The 15446-nt window shown below is 42.6% G+C and overlaps 1 protein-coding gene across 4 annotated transcripts in view; it reads left to right on the forward strand.

Annotated features, from left to right (window-relative positions):
* Fto (FTO alpha-ketoglutarate dependent dioxygenase) overlaps positions 1–15446 on the forward strand; it is a 359300-nt gene that overhangs the window by 265852 nt on the left and 78002 nt on the right. The gene's annotated exons all lie outside the window — the stretch shown is intronic.

Below are 15446 nucleotides of genomic sequence, written 5' to 3' on the forward strand. Positions count from 1 at the left end.
TTAGAATAGTCACAAAGCCCAACTCATGTTGACTTAAGTAAGAAGTTTATTGGCATTTAAAAGTCATGGCCACCTAGCTTCAGGCCTAGCTTGATGCAGACTTAACATACTGTCATTGCTGGGTCTTTTTCTTTTTAGATTCTTAGTTGCTCCGTACTTGGTCATCCTCATGGCTGCTGAAACTTCCGCCTCTTCTCCCCATTGCAACATAGTTACAACTTCAGATTTCACATCTGGAAGCATCACAAGTCCTGCAAGGGGAGATACACTCTGTTTCTCAGAAGTTCATCTTCTAAACATCTCTCCTGAAACTGGATTATTCTATCCCTGAACTCAGTCATATGACAAGGGGCTAAGGTCCATATTAAGTGAGCTTCCATGCACACCCACTGCTTTCCCCTGAGCTATGGAAACTGCCAAAGGAAAATTGAGAGTACCAGTCCCAAGAGTAGAGAATGTTCCAGAAGTAACCTCCCCTCTCCAAAAAAGGAAACTTTCACAACAGAGGTCTTAGATTTTACCAAACATGACTCTGGGTTTTAAAGGTTGGAATATTTTGGGCCCCAGGTCTGACAGCATGAATTAGGCCCCTCTGTGTGGAGTACCCAAGGTGCTGACAGCCTTCATGGGGAATGCCGATGCTCGCTGAAGAAGTCATGCAGTAAATCCTCTTTGGAAATAAACAGAAAGCAGCTTTTGAGAACCAGGCTTTTACCCCAGACCAGAACCTGTCAGCCACAGGCAGAAGTCATTAGCAGGATTTATGCTTGCCTGTATCCAGCACCGAGTCAAAGGGAGATCCGCAGCAGGGGTCTCTCCTTCCGGAAGCCTAGCAGAGGAGTGGGGAAGACTTTCTGGGTAAAGTTTCAAAGAACCTAATGCAAAAATCCCCTTAACAAACACTAGGATTTGGGTTTGTAACTCATCCCTCTCAGTTTAGGGCCTGGGGAGGTGTGCAGCCATAGGTTTGCACCAACAGAGGGAGGAAGAAAGGGGGAGATGTGTCAAAAATATGAAAATAATACATCTTTTCTAACTTGGCACCATGTGCATTTTTGCTGTGTTGTGAATGACCCTGGCAGCTGGTGGCTGTCCTATAGGCAAATCTCCTTCTTCCTATTTATAACTTCATTTTGCCTCAAATAAAAATGTACCATTAACTGACTGGATCTTCCCCAAATCCCTGGCAAGTTAGATTAGAAAAATCTAATTGTCTCCACACTGCATTGCAGAGGGTCTCATCACTTGGCTGTTTCCACCTCAACAGAAACAGACAACACCAAGACTCTTGGCTTTTCTCTCTGCTCTGTATGTATCTCTGGCATTGAGAAATGCTACCAGTCTTGATAGCCTACTTTCTGTAAGAGATGTAAACTCAGCACAAACTGCATCCTGGGGGCTATAAGTCTGTGTCCCGTTAATGCTTTGCTGGCCCTTGGCCTCCAGTCAGAACCTCTGCAGCCACTTTTCTATGGCTTTTCTTTTCCCTCCCGAGTTTGGTTGTGAACTTATTTTGACTGAGGATTTACTTGTCACCCCATGTTGACATTTCACGTTATTGCATTAAGGAAAACCTAGGAGAAAGCAAACAAGCAAGTGTATTCCGACAGGTCACAGATGTCCTACTCAGATTTCAAAGAAAAGCCGGGGAGCAGATTTAGGGTGGAGAATGGGGAACAGATATGTTCATGGGGAGGGGATTTCTTGGCATTCAGGCCTTAGTCAGATGCTAGATGTGGGTGTTTCACTCAGGTAAGGGTAGCTCCTGAGACTTGGGGGAGATTCTGGTCCCTATGCTGTCTCCAGGAAATCCTGTGGACTTGTGCTAACATTCTGATTCTCTGATTATAAGTGACTGCAACAACAAAGAGAATAACTCTGCTCTGAGAACTGTTGCCACAGTGTCTCTAGGGGACAGGTTTGCTTTGGTCTGTAAATTCCCCAAAGGCAAGCTGAGACTATGTAAATTAAAGAAGTGGAGCCAGTGACAACCAACTCTGTGGTTTTATTTGACTTTCCAAAGCACATGTCCATCAACATGTCCCAGGCAGCACAACATGATTAAAGCACAGCAACAGTCACTGTGTGCTGTGTTTTAATTGCTGTAGTGTGTGCTAGGTCGAAGAATTGGAGCTACTAGCTGTACTTTTTGTACCCTTACAGCTATTTTCTTTGATTCATTGGAGTTTTATTTTAAGCCAGAATCACATAGTGTAGCAAAGCCCAGCCTCAAACTCACTATCCTCCTGTCTCAGCCTCCTAAGTGCTGGAATGACAGGCTTGTACTACCACACATGGGAATTTCTAACACAAAATAGGAGCCAACAGGCATTCTGAGCTGAGCCCAGCTGTCCCACCTTGGACAAGTCATTTTCTATGGCCCCCATTTTACTCAGCTATAAAATGAGGAACTTAAGCTAGTAAGTCTTCCACTTCTGAGTTTGACCATTCCAAGCCCCCCCCCCCCCCCCGTCTTGGATTTGGTTCTTAAGAATTTTAAAATTTATTTTTTATTTTATGTATATAGGTGTTTTACCTGCATGCATGTTAGTGTACTACATGCATGTCTGGTGCCTGAGGAGGGCAGGAGAAGGTGTCAGATCCCCAGGGGAACTGGAGTATCAGATGTTTGTGAGCTGCCATGTGGGTGCTGGGAATTGAAGCCAGGTCCTCTGGAAGAGCAGCCAGTGTTCTTAACTGCTGAGCCATCTCCATCTCTCCAGTCCTTGAATGCATTTTTTTTTTTATCAAATTTTGAGCAAAGATGTATTCCACTTGCTCCTCTCGTCATCATTTTCCACATGGAATTAGGTTCATGGAAAAGATCTTTACTTGTCCTTATGCCATGCTAGCCTGTAGAATTCCAGAATGACTTCAGCTAGTCAGAATGCTCAATAGCCAGTTAGCAGTCAGCTTTTATTGTTATTTTTGTAAAATGATGATACTTTTAAGAGAATGAAAATACTCTCCTAAAATGTACCTCATCAAATAGATATTAACAGATCTTGATGAAGAAAGACTAATTGCAACTTTTATACATACACTGCTGGTGAAGATGTAAAATGTGCAACTAGTATGGAAGATCAGAAGGCTATAGCAGAGCAAATGGCCTAGCAACAGCACCACTCTGAACCTAGGAGAAGTGGGAACCATGTCCACATAGAACTTTTATGTAAGCATTCACAGCAGCATTGTTGGTAATGTCCAAAAAGTGGAAGCAGTCCAGACATCAACCCATGAATAATCTGTGGCAAATATGTCCCAGTTTGGCAGGTAAAATAATAAAGCTCCCAAGCACAACCTCACAGATGGATTCTGATACCCAGTGGACTGCAGAAGGCACCAGGCACAAGCTGCCATCATCTCTTGTCTATGGTGTGTCCAGAAACAAAGTAGAACAGTGGTTTCTGGTGCTGGGCTGAGCAAAACTGGACACTTAAAACCACTGAAATGTATGTAGTCTTAAAAAGAGTGAATCATATGGCATATGAATTTACATTGCATTAGAGCTACTAACAAAAGTAATTTAAAACCAAGAATCCATGATGTCAAACTACAGCTTAACCCATTTAAGACCCTCTGCCACACCTAGAAGACTCACCAAGACTTTCTCTGCCTGCCAGCCCCTATGCCTCATCCCCTCTTCACCTCCCACACTGGGCTCTGTCCCTCCCTGAGTAAGAGGTTTGTTTTTTTTTTTTGTTTTTGGTTTTTTTTTTTTCGAGACAAGGTTTCTCTGTGTAGCTTTGGAGCCTATCCTGGCACTCGCTCTGAAGACCAGGCTGGCCTTGAACTCACAGAGATCCACCTGCCTCTGCCTCCCAAGTGCTGGGATTAAAGGCATGCTCCACCAACGCCCAGCATAAGAGGTATTTTTACCTCTTGGTCTTCCCTTAGCCTCAAGTACTCAGCCTTCTGAGGGTGTGTGTGAATATGTGTGTGTGTGTGTGTGTGTGTGTGTGTGTGAGAGAGAGAGAGAGAGAGAGAGAGAGAGAGAGAGAGAGAGAGAGAGAGAGAGAGAGAGGAGAGAGAGGAGAGAGAGAGAGACTTTTTATTGTATAGTTTAGGCTGACATCATACTCATGAGCCTCCTGCTTCAGCCTCCTTGGCGATGACGTTACATAACTTGCATGTTTTACTGTTGGAAGGTCACCTCCTTAGGTGACTGCTCTCAGTGAAGGGACCTGCCCATCCCCTGCACAGCCAGATCACTCTGCCCATTTTGACTCAAAGCACTCAGCTCTGTCTGAAAGACCTTTTACCTCACTTGTTTATTTTGTGTCTCCCCCACTAAGATGAGGTAATTGTCTTATCAACTCTTATAGGCCCTGGGCCCACCTCAGTTCTGGGTATGTGTGCATTCCTTGCCTATGTATTGGGAGGATGAATGAGCTATGTTTACTAGCTGGGGATGGATGCCTACTTCTGTTCTAATAGTTCCAGTATTGGGAATGGCTAACAGCTTTTGCCTGAGAGCCTCCATTTCCTGTGTCTCATGTTTCCAGGAGAGAGCCAGGAGAGACTGAAATGTGTTGACCTTAATCCTAAAGGGGGCCCAGAAGCATGGGGGGAAAATAACTTTGAAAATGTGAGTCTAATTATAAATTTGCAAAATACTGTTATACTTTGATATACTCATATCTATTATGTAGCTGAAATAATTTTTCTATTTATAGTCTTAAAGCTACAGACTCTAGTTTTGTTGTCTTTGTTTTTTCCTTTTGTTCTGTAGCATCATTGGCAGTCCCGTGTGTGACTTTTCCTCAGGCATACAGCACACACACTACTGTCAGTCCCCCAGCCCCTAAGCTGTCAAATTAGGTTTCAGAGCCCTTCCTGGCAGTTTGATGCTTCTGTGCTAGCCTCTCCTTCTTTCAACTCTCAGAAATTCTGGGAAGTGTACTAGATGCCAGCTTCCTAGCACTCCCCTCTGGAGAAGTGGGGAGCCCTAAGAGCAAGCAGCACAGGCTCTGCTGACTTGCCCACCTTAGCAGGTTGTCCCTTTTGACTCTGGTGTGCAAAGGCACCTACACTATAGTTCCACATGCAGCCTCAGGGAGAAGGAGGGAAACTCTGGAATAGAGTTTTTCCTTTTGCTAGAATTCACACCTATGGTTTCCAGGAGTGATCGCTTTTTGGAATTTTGAGGGAAAAACAAAAACCAACAACAAAAAGATGTCCCCCTTTCATGGGCTCAGGACTGGCTGCTCTGAGGTGCTGCTGACATAGCACACACTGTTACCAGAGATGAAACATTAGTGAAAAAGGTAGTTTCTATGAAGCCTGGGTCAGCTCATGAGTTCCTAGATGGGGACTCAGGGAAGGAGAGAGACTATAACTGACATCAGTTACTATACTGAAACAGTTTGTTACTTGTCATCCAATGTCACTCAAATTATGGGTATCAATCTTGCTGTTAAAAAAACGATCTTGTCATTTCATACTCTGTTTTCTCTTTTAAAACAGGGAGATTTGGTCTTCATGGGTACCATGTTTAATGTTTGCACATTAAGGGAAGCTACACTGGAGCAGAAATGATAATTGCTGACTATTCTCATATATGATGGGGTAAAATAAGATCACATATGACTTACACATTTGTATGCATCACATTTTTTCAGAAATTTTTCCTAGAAAGTTTTCACTAAAACATACCAACACTGATTTTGCTTTTAATTTCGAATAATACACTATTGTTCATTATAGCTTTTTAAAATAGGCTTATAAGAATATTTGGTTGTCTTTACTTGGAATGCTATAATTTTAGGGAAAAACCTTACTGAAAAATCAATGAGTAAGCTGGGCACAGGGACAAATGGCTGTGATCCCAGCACATAGGAGGTAAGAGCAAGAGGTTCATGTGTTAGAGGTCAGCCAGGCCTACATAGTATGACCCTGTCTATTGAAGCCAAGGGCTGATGATGTAGCTCAGTGGTGGAGTGCCCATCTCACATATGCAAAGCTCTTATGCCCATCCTTTCCCCTCCAAATGTGGTATGTATAGCACCAGACTGGTCCATGCTGGGTTATCTTGCACATCAGGTTTGGTATTTGTTTATCCTAACCATGAGCTAAGCTGCCATGGAAGTGAAGCATGACCATAAGTGAATACGATCCACACCAGGCAACATACATCAGTTAATATGTTGATGTCCATTCAAGGAGAGGACTGATTTCAAAGTGGGACACTTCACAGATACACTTGACAGCCAATTTGGTTGTGCTACTAGCCATCAACTCCAGTGTGATAGAGCAGTAAAGGTGGAGGAAGTGGAAATAGAATGAAGTAGCAGCAGTGTGGGTTATGCCCTTTTTCCATCTCATTTCTCTAGAGGCATTCCTAAGACTTGGCAATACACATACCATACATAACTTTACATTATTAACTATATTAACATAACAATAACCATGAAATATATCTGTGTCCCAAATACCATGCTATTACACATGTGTTCCTATTGTTTCCTTTAACCCTCATGAGGAGGTTTTGAGGATGATATTGCTGCATTTACAGATGAGGAAACCTGAAGAGAAAAGAAGTGAAGCCCCATCCCAGGCTTACTCAGCTAGCTCTCTTGAATGCAGTGTTGATTTGTAGTGTTTGTTAATCAACTAAATACTGGCATTAAAGATACAGAAAGAATCAAATACAATATTCCAAATGTGAAGGCACCCAGACTGGGGGGAGGTGTGGCAACTAGTTGCTTAGGATATATATGAAGAATGTACTGATGAGAAGTGTCCCAGAGAAGCACTTTTTAAGGATGAGTCTAGGATTTCCTGCAAATACTCATTAATTATTAGGATCTTTGATGACATAGACCAGACCGTTTCTCCGAAATTTCTTCCCAGGGAAGTTTATAATTATCAAATAATTTTTCTAATGGATCATCCCAGAAAGGGTTAATATGCACTTCTCTGGGACACATAATGGGGAAGTAGCTGAATGTGATTTCAAAGGGATTTTTTAGGACAGAATTCCAATTACAGAGAAGTAATTTCCCTTTCTAGCTCACTAAGCTTTATTTCAGACTAATGCAGTTCCGAGATCCATATCCCTTTTCCCCTTATTTCAACAGATATTTTGAATATGAAAATCTTATGTCAAAACTTAGCTGAAGCCTTCATCAGGCTTTTTGAAAGGCTAAGTAAGAATTCTGTTTCTAGGAATAAAAAGATTTGGATCAGAAAGAGCCTTTGCTGGGGAGAGTCCCTTCTCAGGATGGTAGTGCAGCCAGTCTTTAATCATATTTTTGTTGATTATTTATTAGTTTCCCCACAAAATCAAAGACTCAGTAATGTGAAATATGTTTTCCCTAAGATATTTTATGAATCAGAATTCGAAACAAAGAAATAATGGAAGTAAAATAAATTTGGTGATATGGACTAATTGGGAAATCAAATGTCTTTCTGTAGTCAGTGGCCCACATGAAAGTGTCTAAGTGACCCGAATGGCCCAGTTGTACCAGCCACACTCTGCCTAGACAGAACTCCAGTGCCACTAGCAGATAAAGCCAGTGCTTTGTCAGTAAATCCAGACTGTGGAGAGGGAGAACTAATTGAAGTGAAAGGGCGGGCTTCTAGCCAGCTATTCTGTGAACCCACTCTGAACCAAAGTGAGGACTGATGAAACCGAATCTGTGTGTCTTCCAGTCACCAGCCTTGAGCTTGTGTAATGCAAGCCATCACGGTTGCCACTGTGAGAAGTGTGAAGGCAGCTTGCTGTCCTCAGCTGTGGGGCTCCCCGGCCAAGGAAACTTTGGTCAATATTGGGTTTGCTGTCGGGGAGCCAGACTTCAGCTCACTTCCTGGTGGCCAGGAAGATTGCCAAATGTGTTGATTTACAGAGATGCTCCCAACCAAATGAATGAAAAAGGTACTGAGGAGTCTGCTCAGTAAAATGCAGGAAAGGGCATCAGTCTTATGCTTGAGGCCACTATGGTCTTAGGATACTGGAGTCTTGCACATAACTCCAGTTGTCTTGCATATGGCCTTAGCAAAGAGCATGGTTGTGAAGAGCTCTGACATAAATTCAAAACCCACTCTGCCATGAGTTAGCTATTGCTTCTCTGTTCAAGTTGCAAGGTACTTGAAGTCTGGCCCTGAATAGAACTATAACAAACGTAAGCCCTCAGTTCATTCTGTAATCTGAGTCTAGACTTGCTGCAGGGAGTATTTGGGAGCTCCATCAGTTTCCTGAGACGTGTGTGGTGTGCTGCTGTTCAGAATGAGTGAACAATGCCAGTGCAGGCATGCCCTGCCTCAGCTGTTCATCACTCTGAGGAGTCTGCTTTTTCTAGCACTGATCATCTTGTCTCTTTATCACTGTCCAGGGCTCATAGACTTGAGCTCTGATATTTTCCAGTTGTTTTCCTGTTATTTCATGGGGTTTTGTGGTTTCTTTCTTTGATAGTTTGAATTTCCTTTATACTTTGAAAAGATGTTCAGCGGAACAGTGGTCCTATGAGCTAGTCCAGTGTCATTTGGAAATTCATAAAACCCTCCAGCAAAGCCTCTCAGAGGCTGCAAGGAAACACTGGAGTGTAGAAAACTACAGTTCATAAGAACTATCTTAAAAAGGTTTTCCCCCCAAAAAATTGACCAAAGAAAACTCTCACCTTTCACCCTCACTTAATGTAGTCTGTATGCAAAGTTACTGGTACCACTTGACCTCTTTGAAGAAGTGCTACATTGCCAGCTTTTCATTCTTTCTAGGAACTGTTATTTCTTTTTCATCCCACTACCCAGTTATTCCCAAAGTCTTGGATTTTACTTTCAAAGATCTATCATCTAAGGTGGTTAGTGATGAAACTGTTGGGGCTTGCCAACCAGTTTGGAAACCCTGTGAGAAAAGGACTTCCATCCTAGGCCCTGCACAGCACCAGGACCTGGGCCCTTATACTATGGGTATAAGTCTGTGCCTGGTTTCTTTTGTCACTGTTGTAATTGTGGTGGTTTGACCCAGAGGAGATGGACCTCAGCAAAACCATGCTGCAGTTAAATAAATATGTTTAGATATAACTAGATACCATAATAACTTTGCAACATATTTAATAAATAAGCTAAGAGACGGGTTAAAGGGGGGTATTTGAATGTAGTAGGAAAGACAACATATGAACAACAAGATGAACAGATTGAGGTAGATGCACTGGTTCTAAGATGATGCCTCCTAAGAGTCTAATTCCCAGCCTGAGTCTACCCAGGTCTCTCCTTGAGTCTTGTGACAATAGGATCTGCCAGCACAAGCTGCTGGCTCCTCACCACAACTCTTTCTCAGGTCAGAAGTCTACTTCTGGCTTTATGCTCTGACCTGGCCTCATCATCTCCTCTGCTGTCATGTTGTTTTCTCCTTAACTCAGACCACTGACTTAAAACACTGCCCCTTCCCCCAAGTCAGAGATTCTTGAATTATTATAACCAACCCATTTAGCTTCTACTGTCTTTTTAGTTGTGGCAGAGTGCTGATTCTTTGGCATTAATACAGTTTCTTTCCCTTCGCCCTATACATTTGTAAGTCTTCAATGAAACACACACTGGAAAGCAACACAGCAAGTTCCAACCCAGCTGCAATAGTCAGGAGAAGACAAGCCTGACTTTTGAGGTCAGTCTGTTGACACCAGCATTTTTACAGCCAATCGCTCTTCACTGTTCTCCACCTCCTGATTTTTATGAAGGCGAGTGACTCAAGACAATGCAAGTCACAGAATCTTAAATAGCTGAATTCCTGGGTGATTTTGGAATGGAAACAAAGATAACCTTGTTCGACAGTGAATTTGCGCCCCTGGGTGAATGGCCAGGTGTTCTTTCAACTGGACTGTGAGACTAATTTCTTCCTGGCCCCTGGAAGGCAGCTGAAGCAGTGGGCAGCTGGTATATCTTCAATCTTGCATACCAACATCTTTCTCTGATTCACAGATTTCCTTTATCCCCAGCACTTCCTCTGGTATGTGCATCTCCGACAGTAAGTGATATCTCTTCTTGGATTTGGGCATTTTGAAACTGTAGGTCCTGATTGAGGAGGGGGAGTGACCAGGAGATGGCTGCTTACCAGACTGTTTCCAAAGGGACCCCCCCCCCATCTCACCCGCCTCTGCTTCCTGAGCATCCACTGACCTTCACATCCATGAGGGGGTGACATTGGAGTAATTGAGGGTGGCATTATGAGCATAAACTCTTTGAATATTTAAATGATACACAATTAATTGGAGAGAAAACAAAATTAATTTATGTCCAGTTGTAATTTCCATGACTGGGCACATAAAGTAAAATGCTGTGGAAACTCTTAATGAAAGGAGAAATTTCTCTGGGAAAACTCTTGATTACTGTCACTTGCAAAGCAGAGCTCTTTCTTATGAACAGGGTGGTATGGGGCTTTGGAGAGCCACCAAGTACACCTGGATATGAAACATCAGAGGCCTATTCCTGACAGCCTTGTGGTCTCAATGCCAGGTGATGCCCATCATTTATTTTCCTAAATTGCTGCAACAGAAAAGATTCCACATGCGCCAAAAAGGGTATTTGAAGGTCATATGTATGTGAGAGAGACTCTGTAGTCACCTTGTGCCTGTTGGTACTTCTGGTATGAACAGAGTTCTCTCTAGCACTCCAGTATTTCATGGAAAACACAGTTGTCTTTGCTGGTCACACACATGCTCTAGCTTACAGGATCCCTCAGGCCTTCTGAGAAGTGTTCTGTCTGTTCTAGAGGCAAAGAACTATACTCTGAGGCAAACTGGGGAAACCCCTTCGGCCTTGTAAATGTGGAAATTTCAGTTGAACAGGTTTCTTCTTGGGACAGAAGCCTGCTTTGGGTGGTAGCTGCATCTCTTGAGCAGTTCGTAGGTCATTGCTATTGCATCTGCATTTGCATCTTTGTGTAATTCTCAAAACAACCCAGGAGTTAGGAGGCAGTTACAGTCCCCACTTAGTATACCAGGAAACAGGCTTGGATAGTGACATGCCTTATATGCTGGTAGAGTTACTTAAGCAGTCTAGGGCTGACATTGTAAACCCCGAATGTTCTACATGAAAACAGCCTTCTGGCTTAGTGAGCGCAAAGAGCAGGTGAAGTTGCCTTCTACCCAGCCACAATCACCTAGCAAGAAGGGTGGCTTTCCATTTTAAAGGATGCCTCTCACCGCATGGCCTCTACCCTCACACAGGCTGACTTACCCTCTGGTTGCCTGACTTTGGGGCATTGTACTTTTCAGTGCCTGTCCAGAGACATTCTCTAGTTCTGCCTCTGTGGCAGGCTATGTGCCTGCTCGTTGTCTGCTAGCCCAGTTGTTCGGTGTTCACCGAACATGGTTACTTAGAACCACAGCGCCATCCTTTCCCTTCCTCCCTGTCTCTTTCCTCCTAAACAAGGTGACTCTAAAGAAATGGAACTTTATCCTAACCAAGTGGGGACATCTAAGATATGTAGACCTTTATCTCTCCTCCTGGCTGATGGCACTCAAAATGCTACGTTGACATTAACTGGGGTCATGACTGCATCTTTGGGCTTTGGCACAGCTTTGCTTGACCATTGTTGACAGACTCTCAGCCTCTGTGCATGGCAGAATGAAATACAACTGTCATATCCCAGAATGGAAAGGAGGCTACAGGTAGGCACATGTCTCCTTCCCAAACTGGAGTCTGTGGATGGTAATGGGCTGGCTTTTCTAAGAACTCCATCTTGAGTATTTGTTCTACGTTAGGCCAAAGCCTTGCATTATGGGTAAGATAATGAGTGCTGTTCACCAGGGGTGTGCCCATGCAGTAAATCATGAATGCAAAGCCTGAGTGCTTTATGCCATTAAAGTCTCAAGATAGAATTAGACTTGTAATCACCACTTGCCCATGTTTTGTCATTTATGATAATTATGGTGGTAATAATCCGTGTATTGTTGGGATGGAGCAGTCAGAAGCATCCATCAATTTTTTATCGACACCAAATCAAGTTGATACTTCATCTTTGCTGCAAAAATATAGATTGCACCAATTAGTCTAAAGAAATTGGGCAGTCATTAGCACTGGAACAATCAGTTAGTCTGCATAACATTTTGGGTCCCCCGATACCAACCATCCCTCTTAATTATGTGGTATACAGGAGCTTTTTTAGGGCTCAACAGTGGCATCATCGTTGGCTTAGATTAGACACTGTACCTGTGTCCCAGACTTCATTTAGAAGACCACATTAATAACTCCCAGTCCCCACCCTATACCCTCCACTGCTTCCAGGCAAATTTATTCCAAAGCAGAACATTTGAATCAAGACATTTGACCTGTTCTTTCTTGGTTAGGAATAGGGAATCCCCATGGAGTTCTCTCAGGGACGGGATGTTAGTTTACCATCTTGTGTAAAACTAACTGCTTTTGTTTTGCATCTTCCCCAAACCAAGCAATAATCACTGAATATGGGCGGGGATGGGGGTGGGGAGAGAGGGGGAGAGAATACATACCAAACAAACAAAACAAAACAAACAAAAAAGACAAACACCAGGCTTTAAAAGAATCCAACTCATTGTGAAGAAATCCTGATGCTAATGAGTTTTCTGCATCTACTTCAAGTCTTTTCCTTAGGTTAGCCCAGTCTTGCTGTCTAGACATTTTCAATCAGTCTTGCCCACAAATTGTTCCAAGCTGCCGAATAATGCAATGGGATGTTTCACATATAAGGGGTTTTTCTATTTGTGAAATTGGAAGAAAAATAAAACAATAATATGTCATTTAGTCTCCTAATATCAGCACCACTCTGAAAACTTTGCAAGCTGTCTCTTCACACTATTAAATATACATATGTGTCTATTGATGTTGTTATTACAGAATTCTATTTTTCACTTCTATAACAGTTTTAATTGATGCATAGTGCTCTATCAGATATATACTATTGGGCTTAATAAAATTCAAAAGCTGCCACATAGCAGAGGGAACAACTAGCTATGTAAAGATACAGCCTACAAAGTAGGAAAATTACTCTGCTAACTGTAAATCTGACAGAAAAGTCACACAGAGAATATGTAAAGAACTCAAAAAAATTAAGTGTCAGTAAAACAAACCATTCAGTCAGGAAATGAGCAAGTACTTCTCAGAGATGAAGTACACATGGCCAGTATACATGAGAATAAGTTTAATATCCTTAGCCATCAGGGAAATGCAAATCAGAACAATATTGAGATTCCATCTATCATTAGGAAACAGCAGGGTCTAGGGATGTAGTTCATTTGGTAGAGTGTTTAGCCCACACAAAACTGTGGGATTAGTTCCAGCACTCCATAAAACAAGCATGGTGGTACTCACCTATAATCCCAACACTCAAGAGGTAGAGGAAGAAGTATTGGAAGTTCAGGGTCACCCTTGTCTACATAGGGCTTTCCAGCCAGTCTCAGATACATAAGACCTTATCTCAAAAAATACAGCACAAAGGGAAAGAAAATAGCAAATGCTGGCAAAGATGTTAGTGTGGCTTCATACACTACTAGTAGTGGCAGTTAAATTGGTTTAGCTACTATGGAAGTCAATGTAGAGGTTCCTTAAGAAAACTAACTGGGGCTGGGCAGTGGTAGTACACACTGTTAATGCCAGCACTCAGGAAGAAGAGGCAGGCAGATTTCTAAGTTCCAGGACAGCCTGGTCTACAGTGGGAGTTCCACGGCAATTAGGGCTACACAGAGAAACCCTATCTCAGAAGGGAAGGAGGAGGAGGAGAGCAGGAAGAAGAAAGAAATGAAGGAAGAAAAAGAGAGAGGGAGGAAGGAAGGAAGGAAGGAAGGAAGGAAGAAAAGAAGGAAGGAAGAAGAAACAGAAATGAAAAGAAAGCTAACTAGGATCAAGCTGTACCCCTCCAGGACTATACACAAAGGATCTGAGTCAGCATACCCTATACAGAGATACCTACAGAGTCATAGTTAGAACTGCAGCACTGTTCACAGCAACCATGTTACAGAATTAGGCTAGGTGCTAATTAATGGATTAACAAACACTCCACTGTGTGGAGTACTATTCATCCATAAAGAAGAACAAATTTGCAGTAAATTGGATGGAGATGGAGGTGATTGCATAAGTGAAATACCAGACTCAGAATGGCATTACCATGTTTTCTCTTATATGAGAGAGAGAGAGAGAGAGAGAGAGAGAGAGAGAGAGAGAGAGAGAGAGAGAGTCTTGAAGGCATTTGGGAAAAGAAAGGGGGCTGGGGAGGGGAAGAAAAAGTAAGGGATGGGGTGAATATGAGCGAAGTATATGAATGAAGATGTCTATATAAACCCCATCCCCCTATGTAGTGACTATCTGTCTATGTAGCTATCTATACCTACATATTCATACATATTCATAATGGCTTTGATTGTTTCCTTGGGGTAGATTGTCTAATCTAAAACAGCTGATCAAAATTCATAACCTTTTCATAACTCTTAAACACTTAAGACTGCTCACCAAAAGGATTGTACCCATTTAAAAAGCCTTCATTCACCATTCCAATTAAATTAGAATTCAGATTCTAACTTAATTTTAGTGAATGATATTTAAATTCAGTTGTGTTGACCTTCTCATAGTTACTAAGCATTACTCCTCTACTGTGGACTAGTGGGCACTGTCCACAGGGACAAACTGTGCCCCGACTCAACTAGGCATAAACATGGGTAGTCATTATCTTGCACTACAGTAAATTCAGAAGTGGGAAAGCTGTTGGCCCAGTGATGTCACAGCAGACCTGTGCTCTTTAAGTTTGGCCATTATGAACTTCACCCTGGTGGTGTCTTCCTTCATGTTTCCAAAGACTGCAGTAGCCTCAGGCATCATATCAAATGTAGAAACAGCAGAGATGGGGAGAAATTATTTCTCAAAGTTCCAGTTGACACTTTCTCTGCCCTCACCATGAAGTCTGAGTCTTAGGTCAGCTCTTATGCTAAACACTGTCACAGGAAATAGAAGTGCCATTAACCAAGAAGTTTATTAACCAAGAGTTCCTCTGGACTTGACAATGAAGTCAACATCCTCTGAGTCTTTGGAGAGAGTGGTGGTGGGTTAACTGTCACAAACACCATGACTATTTTCTTCCATTTTTGCCATACTCTTAGGCCCACTTTAAAATCCCTAAGTAACCATTATGCATTCAAGGGATCTTTGCAAAAGCAGTTAGCTCTCACCAGCACTGGGCCTTACCCCGCATAGAAGGTCCTTGCGGCCAGGAAGCATGCCCTATATTGCTTTAATGTCTTTCCAAAACCTCCGTTGGTGTTTCAACATACAGGTCTCCTATAAGAAACAGATTGGATCTCTGCCTTTCCCTTTGGAGGATTCTAACTGCTGGTGCCATAAAGCTGTCCAGCTCCCACTGAGATAGTAGTTTGCATCCTTTCCAGTCTGGATCACACAGGCTCCAGGCATCTTATACCATTTGCACAGCTCAAGCTTCGGTCCTGGCATCACTCATTAGCACCTCCAATGAAGGGCCAGGAAGGCAA

The sequence above is a fragment of the Cricetulus griseus genome, chromosome 3 (genome assembly GCF_003668045.3).
Source record: "Cricetulus griseus strain 17A/GY chromosome 3, alternate assembly CriGri-PICRH-1.0, whole genome shotgun sequence".
NCBI classification, from domain to species: Eukaryota; Metazoa; Chordata; class Mammalia; order Rodentia; family Cricetidae; genus Cricetulus; species Cricetulus griseus.